Below are 16,877 nucleotides of genomic sequence, written 5' to 3'. Positions count from 1 at the left end.
TGACTCAGGTGTAAACAGAAAGTCTTAGAGTTGGGCCTCTCTTGGGTTTTTTTTTTGTTTGGTTGGTTGTTTTTTTCTCTGCAGCCTCCCTGCTGCTGGCGTTCCAAGGGGTTTTAATCTAGCCCCGCCCGAGGGCCTGAGGCTGCTTGTTATCCCTGAGCACCTTAGGTGGCCCACAGGGCGTCTCTCCACTGCCTGCTGCAGAGGCGCCGAAAGAGAGAGAGAGGCTATGCGCGCAGCTCCTCCCCCGCCCCCCACCCCCCCACCCCCGCGCCCGTGAGCCTGCAGCCTCCAGCAGCCACCATGGCCGGGCAGCTCTCAGGGACGGGCACTCCTCGCCGCAGACCTCTTCCCTCCTGTCCTCTCGGTCCGTCACCTTACTGGCAACAAAGTTTCTCACCCTGAACCAGCTCTCCGGTTCCCACGCTCCCGCTCCCGGACCCTCTGTTCAGCTGTGAATCGATGTCTCGGTCCGGGAACACTGAGCTGCGGTGCAGACCCTCTGTATGTTTCTCACTCCCTCCCGTCTGCCACAGCTCCGCCGCTTCACCCTCTTTGAGCCGTCGTAAATGCCTCCCTACCAGTTATGTCGGGCTCCTTGTAGTCCTTTCTGGTGTCCGAGGCTGTCTGCTGGTGTTCAGTTGGTTCTCTGTGGGAATTATTGCATCCTTTGGTGCATTCCCAATGCATCTGTGGAGAGGGATGCAATCCACGTCCCTCTACTTCGCCACCATCTTTTTCCCTTTGAAACTTAAGTATTAACCAGAGATAAAAAAGAAAAGAAATCATCTGAAAGAAATAACAGTCCTAAATATATGAATCTAGTAATGTAGCTTCTTAATATGTGAATCAAAAATGTGTCAAACTATAAAGGAAACTTTTAATGCACAATCATAGCTGTAAATTGTAAAATACCTCTCTTAGCAATTAATAGAAAAATCAGACAAAAACTAGCAAAGACAGAATATTTCAACAACTATTAACCAATTTGATCTGATTGATCTTTAGAAAACACTAGACAGGGATTGCAGAAGACATTTAAGTGTACATGGAACACTTGCCAAAATGCAGCATATACAGAGCCACTTTATAAATCTTAATAAATTATAAAAAATCAACACCATTAAAAGAGACCTCTAAGAAAGTTAAAAGGCAAATCACAAAAATATGGAAGTAAATACCATTTGGCATAACTAAAGGAGTTTCCAGTGAATACTTCTAAGGAAGGAATGCAAGAAGGGAAAGAGATGTGGTAGGAGACATATATATATAAAAATACAAATATTTAAGCTTATGTATAAATATATAAAATGTTATTTTCAGTATATTGTTTTGATAAAGATAAAAGTTAAATATAAATTATATCACAAATTAAAATCTATTAATATGATATAATAAAGTAGGAAAATATACTTAATCTCAATAGTTACCAATATCTTCTGCTTCAAAAATAATCTTAATAAATTAGAGAATAAAACACATTAATTTGTTAAAGAACTTTTATATTACTACAAACATTGACTGTGCTTAAAGGTAAAATGTTAAAAGTAATATCATTAAAGTAGGATACTATATGCACTATCATCCTTAATATTTAACATTATCCTATAAATTCTAACTGCCATACAATGGAATTAAAAGGATAAAAGAAACATGCCTAATTCTCATTATTTTAGTTATATGATCATCTGCATGTAAAATTAAAAGTCTTCAATGAAAAATGCCAGTTTTAAGTTTTCTCTTAAGATCAAATTACAGACTTTTTAAACTTTTGCTTATCTATATTCTAAATGTTTCTAATGAAAAGCATTCTTTTATAATTTAAAATATTTTAAAATCATAAATATTAAATATTTACCTGAAGCACAAAAGTGAGAACATTTCTGTGTATATACATTTAGACTCAAAGTTTTCATGTTTCACTCAAGTGTAAGTTCTAAGAATCAAAATGTTAAGGAAGTATTTGCTGGAAGTATGTGTTTTATCAGTTTTCTCAGACAAAACAACTGTTATGTAGATAAATATTAAATTCCACCCATAGGTTGAAAATTGATTGTAATTTTAGAAAATTTCCCCATGATTGCAAAACACTAAAATGTAAATTCTTCATGGATGTATGAGACTAATCATCTTATTTTGAAGGATACAATCAATTTAAAAGGATTGCAGGGACAAGATGCACCAAATATATCCTAGGTTCAAAAAATTTTCCTCTGTAGTTCAATACGTTATTCTAAATTCCTTCAGAATTCATCCTTGTTTAGACATCTGAATTAATGGGAGTAAAAGAGACATTTCTCACTCCGATTCCTCCTCTTTCCCCTTAGACTCAGGAAAATAATATAACCATCCATCATTTCCTCAGACAAAGTAACTTAATAAATTAATGATGTGTCCTTTGTGACATCAAATTTAAAGTAGTTGGCAGTACCTGAATATGTAATTTTGAGCCACTGTGGCAAGGTTAATGAGGGATGCCTTGCTGGAGTTCAATGACATCTTTATCTGTAATGCTTAGTTGGCCAGGGCATAACACAACCTTTATATGATTTAATTCTGCCCTTTGAAAGTAAACCAGACTATTGCTCAATTTCAAAAATCTATGAAAAGTTCCATAAAAGTGTATCTTGCAACTATAATAATGATCAATTGTATTTTAAAAACAATATTCAAGAAACAAATGACCAACTATGTGTTCTTTCCCCGAAATCCAGAGATCAAGTTTCAAGGCAGAATTTACCCAGGATATGTATATTTCTGGGTAAATTTTTTTTAATCTTTCAAAATCTTCCATGAGAAAGTCCTTAACGGAATTTCACGTCCTTCTACTTCACCGCCATCTTTCTTCTCCTCCCTTGGCCTCTTAATCTTCTCTGTTTATGGGCTCCTCTTCTTCCATTTCTGAACCATCTTTGCTCTTCAGTGGTCTGTCCTAGGCTTTCCTCTTATTTTATTTTGTAAGCATTCTCATCCACTTAAAAAATTGATATGTAAATCACATATTATACAACGCACCCATTTAAAGTGTACAGGTCAGTGGTTTTTAGTATATTCACAGCATGGTGCAACCAGCAAGACCAATTTCTAAACATTTTTCATCACTCTCCAAAGGAACTCAGTACCCATGAGCAATCGGTCACTCCTCATTTTTCCCACTCCTCCTCATCCTCATAGCCAATATTAACCTGTTTTCTGTCTCTAAAAATTCACCTATACTGTACATTTCGTATAAGTGGAATCCTGTAATATGTGGTCCTTTGTGACTGTCTCCTTTCACTCAGCATAATGTTTTCAAGGTTCAGCTATTTTGTAGCATGTATCATTACTTCATTCGTTTTTATTGCTGAATAATATGTCCTTGTATAGATGTGCCACATCTTATTTATCCATTCATCAGTTGATGGACATTAGGTTGTTTATCTGCTTTTTGGCTGTTATGAATAATGTTGCTGTGAACCTCAGTATGTAAGTTTTTGTGTGGACTTCTTATACTCTTGGGTATGTATCTAGGAGTGCAATTGCTAGGCCATATGGTAAATTTGTCTTAGACTTTTTAGGGAACTGCCGAACTGTTTTCCAAAGAGGGTACGTGACTTTACCAGCAGTTTATGAGGGATCCAATTCCTCCACATTCTTGCCAACACTTATTATTATCTGTCATTCTGATTATAACCATGCTAGTGAGTGTGAAGTAGTATCTCTTTGTCATTTTGATTTGCTTTTCCCTGATGACTAATGATATTGAATAGCTTTTCATGTGCTTATTGCTCATTTGTATTTCTTCTTTGGAAAAATGTCTACTCATATTCTTTGCCCTTTTAAAAGTTGGGTTGCTTGTCCTTTTACTATTGAATTGCTATCTCATCCACTTTTTATGGCTTCATTTATATTTTTATTCTTAAGACTCTGAAAATATACAAGTCTGGTTTTCTTGTCTGAGCTTCACAGTGCCCTAGAGCCACCATAAATGCAATATGATCTCCAAATCTGCTCATCTTTCAGAGTTCTTATTTCATTGAAAGTTCTCACTATCCATTTGGAAACCTGGGCATCATTCTTTTCATCTCTCTTTCCCTCTAAATGGAAACAACTACTAAATATTGCTTTTTTATTTCCTAAAAAACTTCTAAAATCTTTATTTCTGTGCCAGCCTTGTCTAGATGACTATCAAAATTTTTTCTCTGAGTATCTGTAACAATGCTTTAGCTGATTTTTTTAAAGCTCTATTTCATTCTTTGCACTTCAGTGCATATTTTAAAATATAAATCCTTTTAGTGGTTTCCTTTCACTCTTAGGATAAAATTCAGATTCCTTAACATGGATTCTGCAAAGGGTATAACTTTCTAATAACTAGAGCTATTAACAATGTATTGAATCAACTTAAAATGTAGAGAGTTTCTTGTCACTAGAAACATCTAGATAGAGGCTGAAAACTGATCATGTTTAAAGGTGATATGAACAGTATCCATGCTTTGAATGGAAGTTAAAACCAATGTCTACTTAAACTCCTTACCATTGTAATATGTTATGATTCTAATTCATATGTATTGTACATGGTAGTAACCAAAAGATCTGATTAATTAGAAAGTCTCATGTAACTACAGATAAATATAAGTAAACGACTTTACAGTTGTAAAGAAAGATGTAAAAACTCCAAGTCATTTTATCTAAATCATACATTATAGGAAATTACTTAGTATACAATCAATTTGTCCTTGTAAAAGAATAAAAAAAATTATAGTAAATTGTAGAAGTTGTCAAAATTATAATTCTAGGAAGTCAGAAAAATGTTACTATGGAATAAATAAAAATAAAGCCCACTCCTTTGGCCAAAAAATTATCTTCACATTTATAGGTCACTGATATTTTTTGAATTGATGAAAATTAGGTACTGTTTTTTTGAAAAATGTGCCTACTGCTCCAAGTTTTCAGAGTGATCCTGAGGCTTCAGAGGTTTGGCCATGAACCCACACTAAAAGATCCCAGATCTACAGAATAAAGAGATAGGTTTGAAGGGAAGTGTTATAAAATATGTGTGTAAGGAGGGAGAAAGATGGCAGTGAAGTAGAAGGACGTGGAATGCATCCCTCTCCACAGATGCATCAGCAATACACCAAAAGACACAATAATGCCCACAGAGAACCAGCTGAACACCAGCAAACAACCTCAGACACCAGAAAGGACTGCAAAGATCCAGACATAATTGGGTAGGACAGAGGGAAGAAAAAAAAAGGAAAAAGAGGAGGAGAAGAAAGGAAAGGGATGGGTCCCACACCCTAGGGTGGGGGGGATCTGAAATAGAGGGAAGATTGCTGAATTTGGGGGAAAGTCCCTTATCTGATGGGGAAACCCCTTCTCCAAAGAGGAATTTCCCTGGGTCAGAAGGGAGGCATTTGGGACTGTTCAAAGAGGGTGAAGCGGCTGAGCTGTGGCAGACGGGAAAGAGTGAGAAACACACGGAAGGTCTGCACCACAGCTCAGCATGTCTGGACTGAGACATTGGTTCACAGCTGAACAGGGGGTCTGGGAGCTGGAATGTGGGAACCAGAGAACTGGTTCATGGTGAGAAACATTGTTGGCAGTGGGGAGACAGACTGTGAGGACAGGAGGGAAGAAATCCACAGCAGAGAATACCTACAGTAGAAAGCTGGGCAGCCATGGCTGCGGCTCAATACTGCTGACTCACAAGCAGGGGGGAGGAGCCGCGGGTGTAGCCTCTCTCTTGGCGCCTGCAGTGGACAAATGAAGGACCCCTCTGGGACTGGCTAATGCACTCAGGGATAACAAAGGCCCCCGGGCAGGGCTGGCCTAGAGTGCCTGCAGCCGAGAGCCAAAGGCCTGCAGAGTGGCACAGCTCTGGAGGCATTCTGTTTACATCTGAGCCACCAGCGACCCTCTGCAACAGGCACTGCCATGGCCAACTGAGCCACCGTGACCCAGGCAGGGCACCCTGGCAGAGTCATAGCAGGGGGGAGGAGCCGTGGCTGGAGTTGCTCTCTCAGCCTGAGCGGTTGGTGTACCTCTGCAATAGACACCGCCTGAGCTGCCTGAGCCACTGTGACCCAGGCAGGGTGCCACTGCTCACTCAATCCTAGAGGAAGGAGCCACTATTGTACCCTCTCTCTTCCCACACACCTGCGCTTACAGACCAACAATAAAGGATGCTCTGCTGGTCACAGAATAATACAAAAAACCCAAGGCGGTTAGACGGTCACTTACAACTGAGACCCCAAGGAAACAGAAATATTATTATTAATTCTGCTAATCTGGTCCATTCTGGGGACAAGCAACCTCTGAAGTCTGGACTACTCCATCAGAAGTCAAGTAGGAGGCTCTGGGGAGGGAGCACTGAATCCAGGATGCTAGACTACTAGGGAGTCCTCAGACACAGGAAAGATTAACTGCAGAGAACTCTCACAGAGCCTTGTATCAGAGTCTAAGACTCAGCTTCGTCTGACTGTCTGCAGCTGCCAGTGCCGGACACCTCACACCAAACTACAAACAAGACAGAAACACAAACCCATCCATCAGCACACAGACTACCTAAAGCCATATTAACCTCGCAGATAATATAAAACACACCACCTGACACAGCCCTGCTCATCAGAGAGAAAAGACACAGAGCCACACACCGGAAAGCAGACACCAGTCCCCCCCACCAGGAAGCCTACTCAAGACACTAGACAAACGCCACCACAGGGGGCAGAGGGCAGAAACAAGAGGAATTACTACTAGGCAGCATAGGGAAAGGAGACAGCAAATCGTATAAATTAGAAAAAATGAGAAAACAAAGAAACACCATGCAGGCAAAGGAGAAGGAAAAAAACCCACAAGACCAAATAAATGAAGAGGAAATAGGAAAACTGCCTGAAAAAGAATTCAGAGTAAAGATGATCCAAAATCTCAATAAGAAAATACAGAAAATACAAGAAACAGTTAATAAGGACTCAGAGGAACTAAAGAGCAAACAAACAGTAATGGACAACAAAATAACTGAAATTAAAAATACTCTAGATGGTATAAACAGCAGAATAACTGAGGCAGAGGAACAAATAAGTGAGTTGGAAGATAGAATGGGGGAAATAACTGCCTCAGAGCAGGAAAGAGAAAAAAGAATAAAAAGAATGGAAGACAGTCTCAGAGACCTTGGTGACAACATTAAGCACACCAACATTAGAATCATAGGCATTCCAGAAGAAGAAGAAGAAAAGAAAGAGTCTGAGAAAATATTGGAAGAGGTTGTAGTGGAAAACTTCCCCAACATGGGAAAGGAAATAATTCACCAAGTCCAAGAAGCACAGAGAGTCCCATACAGAATAAATCCAAGGAGAAATACACCAAGGCACATGTTAATCAAGCTAACGAAAATTAAACACAAAGAAAAAATATTAAAAGCAGCAAGAGAAAAGCAACAAATAACATATAAGGGAAAACCGATAAAGATAACAGCTGATCTTTCTACAGAAACTCTGCAGGCCAGAAGGGAATGGCAGGATATACTGAAAGTCCTGAAAGAAAAAAACCTACAGCCAAGAATACTTTACCCAGCAAGAATCTCATTCAGATTCGATGGAGAAATCAAAAGCTTTCCAGACAAGCAAAAGTTAAGAGAATTCAGCACCACCAAACCAGCCTTACAACAAGTGCTAAAGGAACTTTTCTAAGTAGGAAACACAAGAGAAGGAAAAGACCTAAAAAAACAAACCCAAAACAATTAAGAAAATGGTAATAGAAACACACATGTCAATACTCACCTTAAATGTAAATGGATTAAATGCTCCAACCAAAAGACAGACTGGTTGAATGGATAAAAAAGCAAGACGCTTATGTATGCTGTATACAAGAAACCCACTTCAGACCAAGGGACACATATAGACTGAAAGTAAAGGGATGGAAAAAGATATTCCATGCAAATGGAAGTCAAAAGAAAGCTGGAGTAGCAATACTCATATCAGACAAATTAGACTTGAAAGTAAAGACTATTAAAAGAGACAAGGAAGGACACTACAAAATGATCAAGGGCTCCATCCAAGAAGAACATATCACAATGGTAAATATCTACGCCCCCAACATAGGAGCACCTCAATACATAAGGCAAATGCCAACAGCGATAAAAGGGGACATCGACAGTAACACAAAAATAGTAGGAGACTAACAACCCACTTACATCAATGGACAGATCATCCAAACAGAAAATAAATAAAGACACACAAGCTTTAAATGACACATTAGACCATCTCGACTTAATTGATATTTATAGGACATTCCATCCAAAAACAACAGACTACACTTTCATATCAAGTGCCCACACAACATTTTCCAGGATAGATCACATCTTGGGTCACAAATCAAACCTCAGCAAATTCAAGAAAATTGAAATCATGTCAAGCATCTTCTCTGACCACAACACCATGAGACTAGATATCAATTACAGGAAAAAAACTGTAAAAAATACAAAAACATGGAGGCTAAACAATACACTAATAAACAACCAAGGAATCACTAAAGAAATCAAAGAGGAAATCACAATATATCTAGAAACAAATGACAATGAAAACACAACAACCCAAAACCTATGGGACGCAGCAAAAGCAGTTCTAAGAGGGAAGTTTATAGCAATACAGTCCTACCTTAAGAAACAAGAAAAATATCGAATAAACAACCTAACCTTACACCTCAAACAATTAGAGAAAGAGGAACAAAGAAACCCCAAAGTGAGCAAAAGGAAAGAAATCATAAAGATCAGAGCAGAAATAAATGAAAAAGAAAGGAAGGAAACAATAGCAAAGATCAATGAAACTAAAAGCTGGTTCTTTGAGAAGATAAACAAAATTGATAAACCATTAGTCAGACTCATCAAGAAAAAAAGGGAGAAGATGCAAATCAACAGAATTAGAAATGAAAAAGGAGAAATAACAACTGACACTGCAGAAATACAAAAGATCATGAGAGACTACTACAAGCAACTATATGCCAATCAATTGGATAACCTGGAAGAAATGGATAGATTCTTAGAAAAATACAATCTTCCAAGATGGAACCAGGAAGAAATAGAAAATATGAACAGACCAATCACAAGTACTGAAATTGAGACTGTGATTAAAAATCTCTCAGCAAATAAAAGCCCAGGGCCTGATGGAGTCACAGGCAAATTCTATCAAACATTTCGAGAAGAGCTAACACCTATCCCTCTCAAACTCTTCCAAAATATAGCAGAAGGAGGATCACTCCCAAACTCATTCTATGAGGCCACCATCACCCTGATACCAAAACCAAGCAAAGATGTCACAAAAAAAGAAAATTACAGACCAATATCACTGATGAATAGAGATGCAAAAATCCTCAACAAAATACTAACTAACAGAATCCAACAGCACATTTAAAACATCACACCCCATGATCAAGTGGGGTTTATCCCTGGGATTCAAGGATTTTTCAATATATGCAAATCAATCAATGTGATACATCATATCAACAAATTGAAGGATAAAAACCATATGATCATTTCTATAGATGCAGAAAAAGCTTTTGACAAAGTTCAACATCCATTTATGATAAAAGCTCTTCAGAAAATGGGCATAGAAGGAAATTACCTCAACATAATAAAAGCCATATATGAGAAACCAAAAGCCAACATCATTCTAAATGGGGAAAAACTGAAAGCATTCCCTGTAAGAACAGGAACAAGACAAGGGTGTCCACTCTCACTATTATTATTCAACATAGTTTTGGAGGTTTCAGCCACAGCAATCAGAGAAGAAAAAGAAATCAAAGGAATCCAAATTGGAAAAGAAGAAGTAAAATTGTCACTCTTTGCAGATGACATGATATTATATATAGAAAACCCTAAAGACTCTACCAGAAAACTGCTAGCACTAATCAATGAATTTAGTAAAGTAGCAGGATACAGAATTAATGCACAGAAATCTCTTGCATCCCTATACACTAACAACGGAAGAGCAGAAAGAGAAATTAAGGAAACTCTCCCATTCACCATTGCAACAAAAAGAATAGAATACCTAGGAATAAACCTGCCTAAGGAGGCAAAAGTCCTCTATGCAGAAAAGTATAATACACTGATGAAAGAAAATCAAAGGTGATACAAACAGGTGGAGGGACATACCATGTTCTTAGATTGGAAGAATCAACATTGTGAAAATGACTGTACTACCCAAAGCAACTTACACATTCAATGCAATCCCGATCAAATTACCAATGGCATTTTTCACAGAACTAGAGCAAGAAATCTTACAATTTGTATGGAAACGCAAAACACCCCGAATAGCCAAAGAAATCTTGAGAAGGAAAGATGGAGTTGGTGGAATCAGGCTTCCTGACTTCAAACTATACTACAAGGCCACAGTGATCAAGACAGTATGGTACTGGCACAAAAATAGAAAGGAAGATCAATGGAACAGAATAGAGATCTCAGAGGTAAGCCCAAGCACATATGGGCACCTTATGTTTGACAAAGGTGGCAAGAATATACAATGGAAAAAAGACAGCCTCTTCAATAAGTGGTGCTGGGAAAATTGGACAGCTACATGTAAAAGAATGAACTTAGAACACTTCCCAACACCATACACAAAAATAAACTCCAAATGGATTAAAGACCTACATGTAAGGCCAGACACTATAAAACTCTTAGAGGAAAACATAGGCAGAACACTCTATGACATACATGAAAGCAAGATCCTTTTTGACCCACCTCCTAGAATCATGGAAATAAAATCAAGAATAAACAAATGGGACCTCATGAAACTTAAAAGCTTTTGCACAGCAAAAGAAATCATAAACAAGACAAGAAGACAACCCTCAGAATGGGAGAAAATACTTGCCAATGAAGGAACAGACAAAGGATTAATCTCCAAAACATACAAGCAGCTCATGCAGCTTAATACCAAAAAAGCAAATAACCCAATCCACAAATGGGCAGAAGACCTAAATAGACATTTCTCCAAAGAAGACATACAGATGGCCAACAAACACATGAAAAGATGCTCAACATCACTAATCATCAGAGAAATGCAAGTCAAAGCCACAATGAGGTATCACCTTACACCAATCAGAATGGCCATCATCACAAAATCTACAGACAATAAATGTTGGAGAAGGTGTGGTGAAAAGGGAACTCTCCTGCACTGTTGGTGGGACTGTAAGTTGGTACAGCCACTATGGAAAACAATTTGGAGGTTCCTTAAAAAACTACAAATAGAACTACCATATGATCCAGTAATCCCACTCCTGGGCATATACCCAGAGAAAACCATAATCCAAAAAGAAACATGTACCGTAATGTTCATTGAAGCACTATCTACAATAGCCAGGACATGGAAGCAACCTAAATGCCCATCCACAGATGAATGGATAAAGATGTGGCACATATATACAATGGAATATTACTCAGCCATAAAAAGCAATGAAATGGAGCTATATGTAATGAGGTGAATAGACCTAGAATCTGTCATACAGAGTGAAGTAAGCCAGAAAGAGAAAAACAAATATTGCATGCTAACGTATATACGGAATCTAAAAAAAAATAGTGGTACTGATGAACCCAGTGACAGGACAAGAAGAAGGATGCAGATGCAGAGAATGGACTGGAGGACATGGGGTTGGGGGGGTGGGGGGCAAAGGGGAAGCTGGGATGAAGTGAGAGAGTAATATAGACATATATATACTACCAACTGTAAAATAGATATCTAGTGGGAATTTGCTGTATAACAAAGGGAGATCAACTCGATGATGGGATATGCCTTGGAGGGCCAGGATGGGGAGAGCGTGAGGGAGTCACAGGAGGGAGGGGGTATGGGGATATATGTATAAATACAGCTGATTTGCTTTAGTGTACCTCAAAAGCTGGTACAAGAGTGTAAAGCAATTATATTCCAATAAAGAGCTTAAAAAAAAAGGAAGAAAGAAAAAAAAAAGCCAAGGAGAAACGGCTGTCAACAGTGTGGTGAAGCAAGCTCCTGGAAAAGCCACCTGCTAAATGGCCAAGAAAGGTGGGCATATTTAAGGTCATGGTGGAAATATTCACACGAAAGAAATCATCAACACTACAAACCAGGGCTTTATTTTTCAGAAAGCTGGTTTTGCAGCACACCAGGCGCTATGAATTAAGTGGTGCTGTAGTGCCAAGTATAGTTTCAAATCATTTTACATATGATTTTATATGAGTCCTCACACCTGCTGTAAGAGATAGGTCCTGTTATTATCCTTAACTATGAGGAAGCTGAATCCCAAAGATGTTGAGCAGCTTCCCAAGGTCATGTAGCTAATCAGCGTCAAAGCCAAGAGCTGAGACAGTCTGGCTTCAGAGACCTAAAACACACAGAGAGTACAGTGTCTTGGATGCCAAGGGATGACAGTGCCTCCAGAAAAGGGTAATCATCCGTAGTGCCAAATGCTGCTGAAAGGTCAAATAATTAAATAAAAACCCGCAAGCGTTCACTGGATTTAGCAAAAAATGAGTCCTCGGTAACCTTGACAAGAGCACTTTCAGTGGCATAAAAAGATGTATATTTCTGTTAAATGAGAAAGAACAAAGGATTAAAACATTGTGTTGCTTCTTCATTGACTCCCTTCAGCAATCTCAGGAGCTGTCTCTGCTCCCCAGTTGGAGTGAAGGCATAGTCAAGAAAGGCGAGAGGAGCAGGCAGCCCACAGCAACACCACAGAAATCACCATTACAGGAAAAAATCTGAAATGAGTATAAACAAAAACAGTCTACAAACATAGTTTTCATGAGCGATGCACTTATAATGAGGAAGCAGCGTTAAAGACACAGATAAACAATTTGAACACACATTTAAAGCCATGATCATGTCTTTAATGTGAGATTAATTACCATATGCTTGTGAAAAAATTTTATCCACTATATTTAAAAAAACTCTGTTTGTATCAATAGACACATAGATAGACATGTTTAATTTACTCATTTTTTTAAAAGAAAAAATATACTAATCCTTGTTTCTAATGTGTACCTGGCCCCTTGCATCATATACAGTTTTGTCCTTAAAATAAATTAAAATTTCCAAGTGCCAATAATATTAACCAATAATGAAAGAAAAACATGATATCTATGGAAATATATAGTTAATTATGTGTTGGAGTTTTATACTGGAGAGAGATATATATATGTCAACAATGATGGTGAAACAGAAATCATAAGCTTTCGGAACCATGCCAGGAAAAATTTTAGATATTACTTATGTGTCATGTACAAGTCCATCAGCAGCCTTCAAAATTTTCATCCTCTTTGGTCTAGTAATACCACTATTGGAAATATATCCAAGAGGAAATAATCTGAAATATGAAAAATAAATTTTTGGCAAAAAAATTTTTAAAATTTGCAGAAATGCAAATATGCTAGATATTTTCATTTGACCCACAAGATGTTGCCTACTTTTTTTTTTTTTTTTTTTGGCACACGGGCTTAGTTGCTCCGTGGCATGTGGGATCTTCCTGGAGCTGGGATCGAACCCATGACCTCTGCATTGTCAGGTGGATTCCCAACCACTGTGCCACCTAGGAAGCCCTTGCCTACTTCTTTCCAGCCTGCTCTGTGCAATAAGAGGTTGACCTGTTTAGACTGCATGAAAGCATTCCTTTTGTTCTGGTTTCCAGTTAGGTCTGGCCAAGGGGAGGCACAGGCAGGGGAAAAATGAGGAGGTAGGAAAAGAGTATAACTGGGATATTTTCTACCATGACTCTGCTTTTTGGATCCACAAGGGTTGGCTGGTTTTCCGTACCCCTCTACCCAAAGCCTTAATACCTGAGAGGCAGCTCACTCCATACATCTGCTCTCTTCAGTTTCCCTTCCCTCTATATGTATTGTGACTAGCTCCCGGGTATTACACCACCCCTTGCTTGTTTCCCTAAACCCTGCCCACATCATTGTGAGTTATGTCTCTATCAGACTCTTCTTGTGAGGATACAGAGCAACAGGAACTCTCATTCATTGCTAGTGTGGTGCAAAATGGCACAGCTATTTTGGAAGACAGTTTGGCAGTTTCATACAGAACTGAATGTCATCTTACCATACAATCCAGCAATCACACTCCTAGTTATTTACTCAATTGATTTGAAAATTTATGTCTAGAGAAAGACCAGCACATGAATGTTTATACAGCTTTATTTATACCTTGAACAACACAGGGGTTAGGGGCACCAATCCCCCACATGGTCAAAAATCCACCTATAACTTTTGACTCCCCCAAAACTTATATGTATTACATACTGTATTTTTACAATAAACTAGATGAAAGAAAATGTTATTAAGAAAATCATAAGGAAGAGAAACTACATTTACAATACTATACTGTAATTTTTGATACCCTGAATTTGTCATCTGTTTACAAGATGAATCTTTGGTCGGTACCGATATCAATACTGTCTTACACGATACAAAACACTGTACATGTTATACTTATTACTAATGCTAAACATCAAAAGTGAAATGACAATGTAAAAAAGAACACATTAGGCCCTACATCAGTAATTGCACATTAGAATCACCTGGGAAACTTCTTAAATGACTGCTGCTTAGGTTCAGCCCCAAAGTACTGGTTTAAAGGTCTGGCATGTAGTCTGGTTGCTGAAATTGTAAAGGTTCCCCCAAGCAATGCTAACGTAGAGCCAGAGCTGAGAACCACTGCTTTATATTAAGAAAATGCTACTTGAGTTTTCCTCTGGGTGAGGACATAATAAAGTTTTAAAAATTTCTCTCTTAGTTATAGAATCAATGAAGAAACAATCTGAATAATGGAAAACAAGGAAGAATATTCTATTATAAATGAAACTAGGGAAAAGCCATAACCCCAAAGCCCAAATTTTAAGGACAAAATTCTTTCCTGATCCTGTACAGAAGGAAGAAGGTGAACAGTAACCAGATTTGAAGCAGTGGTTTGGAGTCAACTAAAGGGGGGTAACACACTGTAAGTAACTAAACAGAAGCCATCGGATGCCTCGAGTTCGTCAAGAGTCACAGGGTAGAAGGATCCACCAGCTTAGTCAACATCCACGTGGTTCTCATCACCACACCTTTACAGCGGCCTCTGCTGTCCCCTGCCATGGCCAATTCCATCAACCAGCTTCCCTGAGGTGCCCAAGCTGCACATCATGGTTCAGGATCAGAGGAGCAGAGCTGCCAGGAGAATCCCTGAGCCTCCTTCAACACCTGTGGCCATGGTGGGAGCCCCCCATCCCAGGAGATGACCATGCAGCTCTTCACAGATGAACTCACAAACTCATTGGCTGCTGTGTGAGTACTATCATAGAAGATGTATCCCTTGTGAGAATTTATGGCTATAAGGCCAAACTTAGTTGATGAGATGAGGAAGTGAAGACATTTATGAGCATTGCAAGTTCATGGCCATGCACCATACCTCTACTGTACCTTTAGTAATGGACTATGATATACATTTATACTAGGAGAAGCACTGGATCTAAAGCATGTTTAAAACTCAGTCATTTTCATGCTACTAGCTCACCAAATTGCTAGAATCCAGCTATTCATGCACAAAATGACTGGATTCTCAGGTCTAATCTATGGCTAAAAATGGGAAGATGTTGCTCTTTTATTCCCATAGGATTTTCAGATAAAGATAATATAAAATCTTCCCAAGTTGCTGTATAAAAAAGGGAGATCAACTCGATGATGAGTGATGCCTTGGAGGGCTGGGACGGGGAGGGTAGGGGGGAGTCGCAGGAGGGAGGGGATATGGGGATATGTGTATAAATACAGCTGATTCACTTTGGTGTACCTCATAAGCTGGTACAAGAGTGTAAAGCAAGTATATGCCAATAAAGAGCTTAAAAAAAAAAAAACAACCAGAGAGCTACATAAGAGAAAAAAAAAAAAGATAATATAAAATCTTCCCAAATAATGTACCAAGCCCTCAGGATTTGCAGAAGGAGGTGACTTGTTTCAAGGAGATTCTTTCCAACCTCAGCTCACCAGTTGTGCTTTGCCATATTGTGTAAGAATAAAATATACAGTGGGAAACCGGGTGACATGCAGTACACTGATTATAATATTCTGGATACAACTACCTAGCTCATGATATTAGAAACCCTTTCAATAAATTTGTAGGTGGGAGTCCTGTAGACTACAGTCTAGATCCAGATAGAGAACTCCAGAGCTGGCGATTGTGTTCTTACCTTGAAGCCTACAAAGAATGTAAGGGCTCTGAGACAGAAGTTACTGGAAAGCAGGTAGAAACAGTCCTTATTCAAGTTAGTCAGTTTGCACTGACTTCTCATTTCTTTAGGGACTGTGGGTTCTGATTCCAGCCAAATACTCTACTATTGAGTTTGATTTCCTTGGGTATGCAATTGTTTGTACTAAACAATACTTCAAAATGTAGCCTGAGGTTTCTGCATTGAAAGTGCTTAAGAAAAGAGGAGATTTAATTATTTTAAGGTAGCAGAGCAATTCTCGTATAACTTAAGAAATTCTGCAAAGCCAATATTAGTTAGAACTCTATTATTTAATTTGGTTACCTTGCTTCACAAATTATGCTTCTAATCAATTAATTTTTTAAAACAGATTGAATGATGTCAAGAATTATGCCTACTGTTATCAGTATGTGGCAGAACAGAAATTTGTTAAACCTGCTAAAAGCTTTGAAGATGTCAGTTGAATCTTTTCTTTGATAATTTAATCTATATTAAATGTGAATTAGTATACATTTAACATGATGCTGTGATTGCTTTCATCTATTTCATGTTTGTTGAGTGTAAGAAATGAAAATGTTCTAGAGTAATTTTTTAAGTTTTACCTTAATAAGATTAATTTCAGTCAACATTCTTAGGTGTTCAGTGTAAACATTTTAATCCTGATGTACTGTAAGTAAAATGAATCATTTACTCTG

The 16,877-nt window shown here is 38.2% G+C and overlaps 1 pseudogene; it reads left to right on the top strand.

The window, feature by feature from the left end:
* Positions 1 to 16,646, top strand: part of LOC130848470 (ethanolamine kinase 1-like) — a 107,952-nt pseudogene extending 91,306 nt beyond the window's left edge.
* Positions 16,647 to 16,877: the final 231 nt, after the last annotated feature.

This window comes from Hippopotamus amphibius, chromosome 3, assembly GCF_030028045.1.
Source record: "Hippopotamus amphibius kiboko isolate mHipAmp2 chromosome 3, mHipAmp2.hap2, whole genome shotgun sequence".
In the NCBI taxonomy this organism is placed as follows: Eukaryota; Metazoa; Chordata; class Mammalia; order Artiodactyla; family Hippopotamidae; genus Hippopotamus; species Hippopotamus amphibius.
Note: the sequence above shows the minus strand (reverse complement) of the source record. Positions and strands in the feature narration are given on the sequence as shown.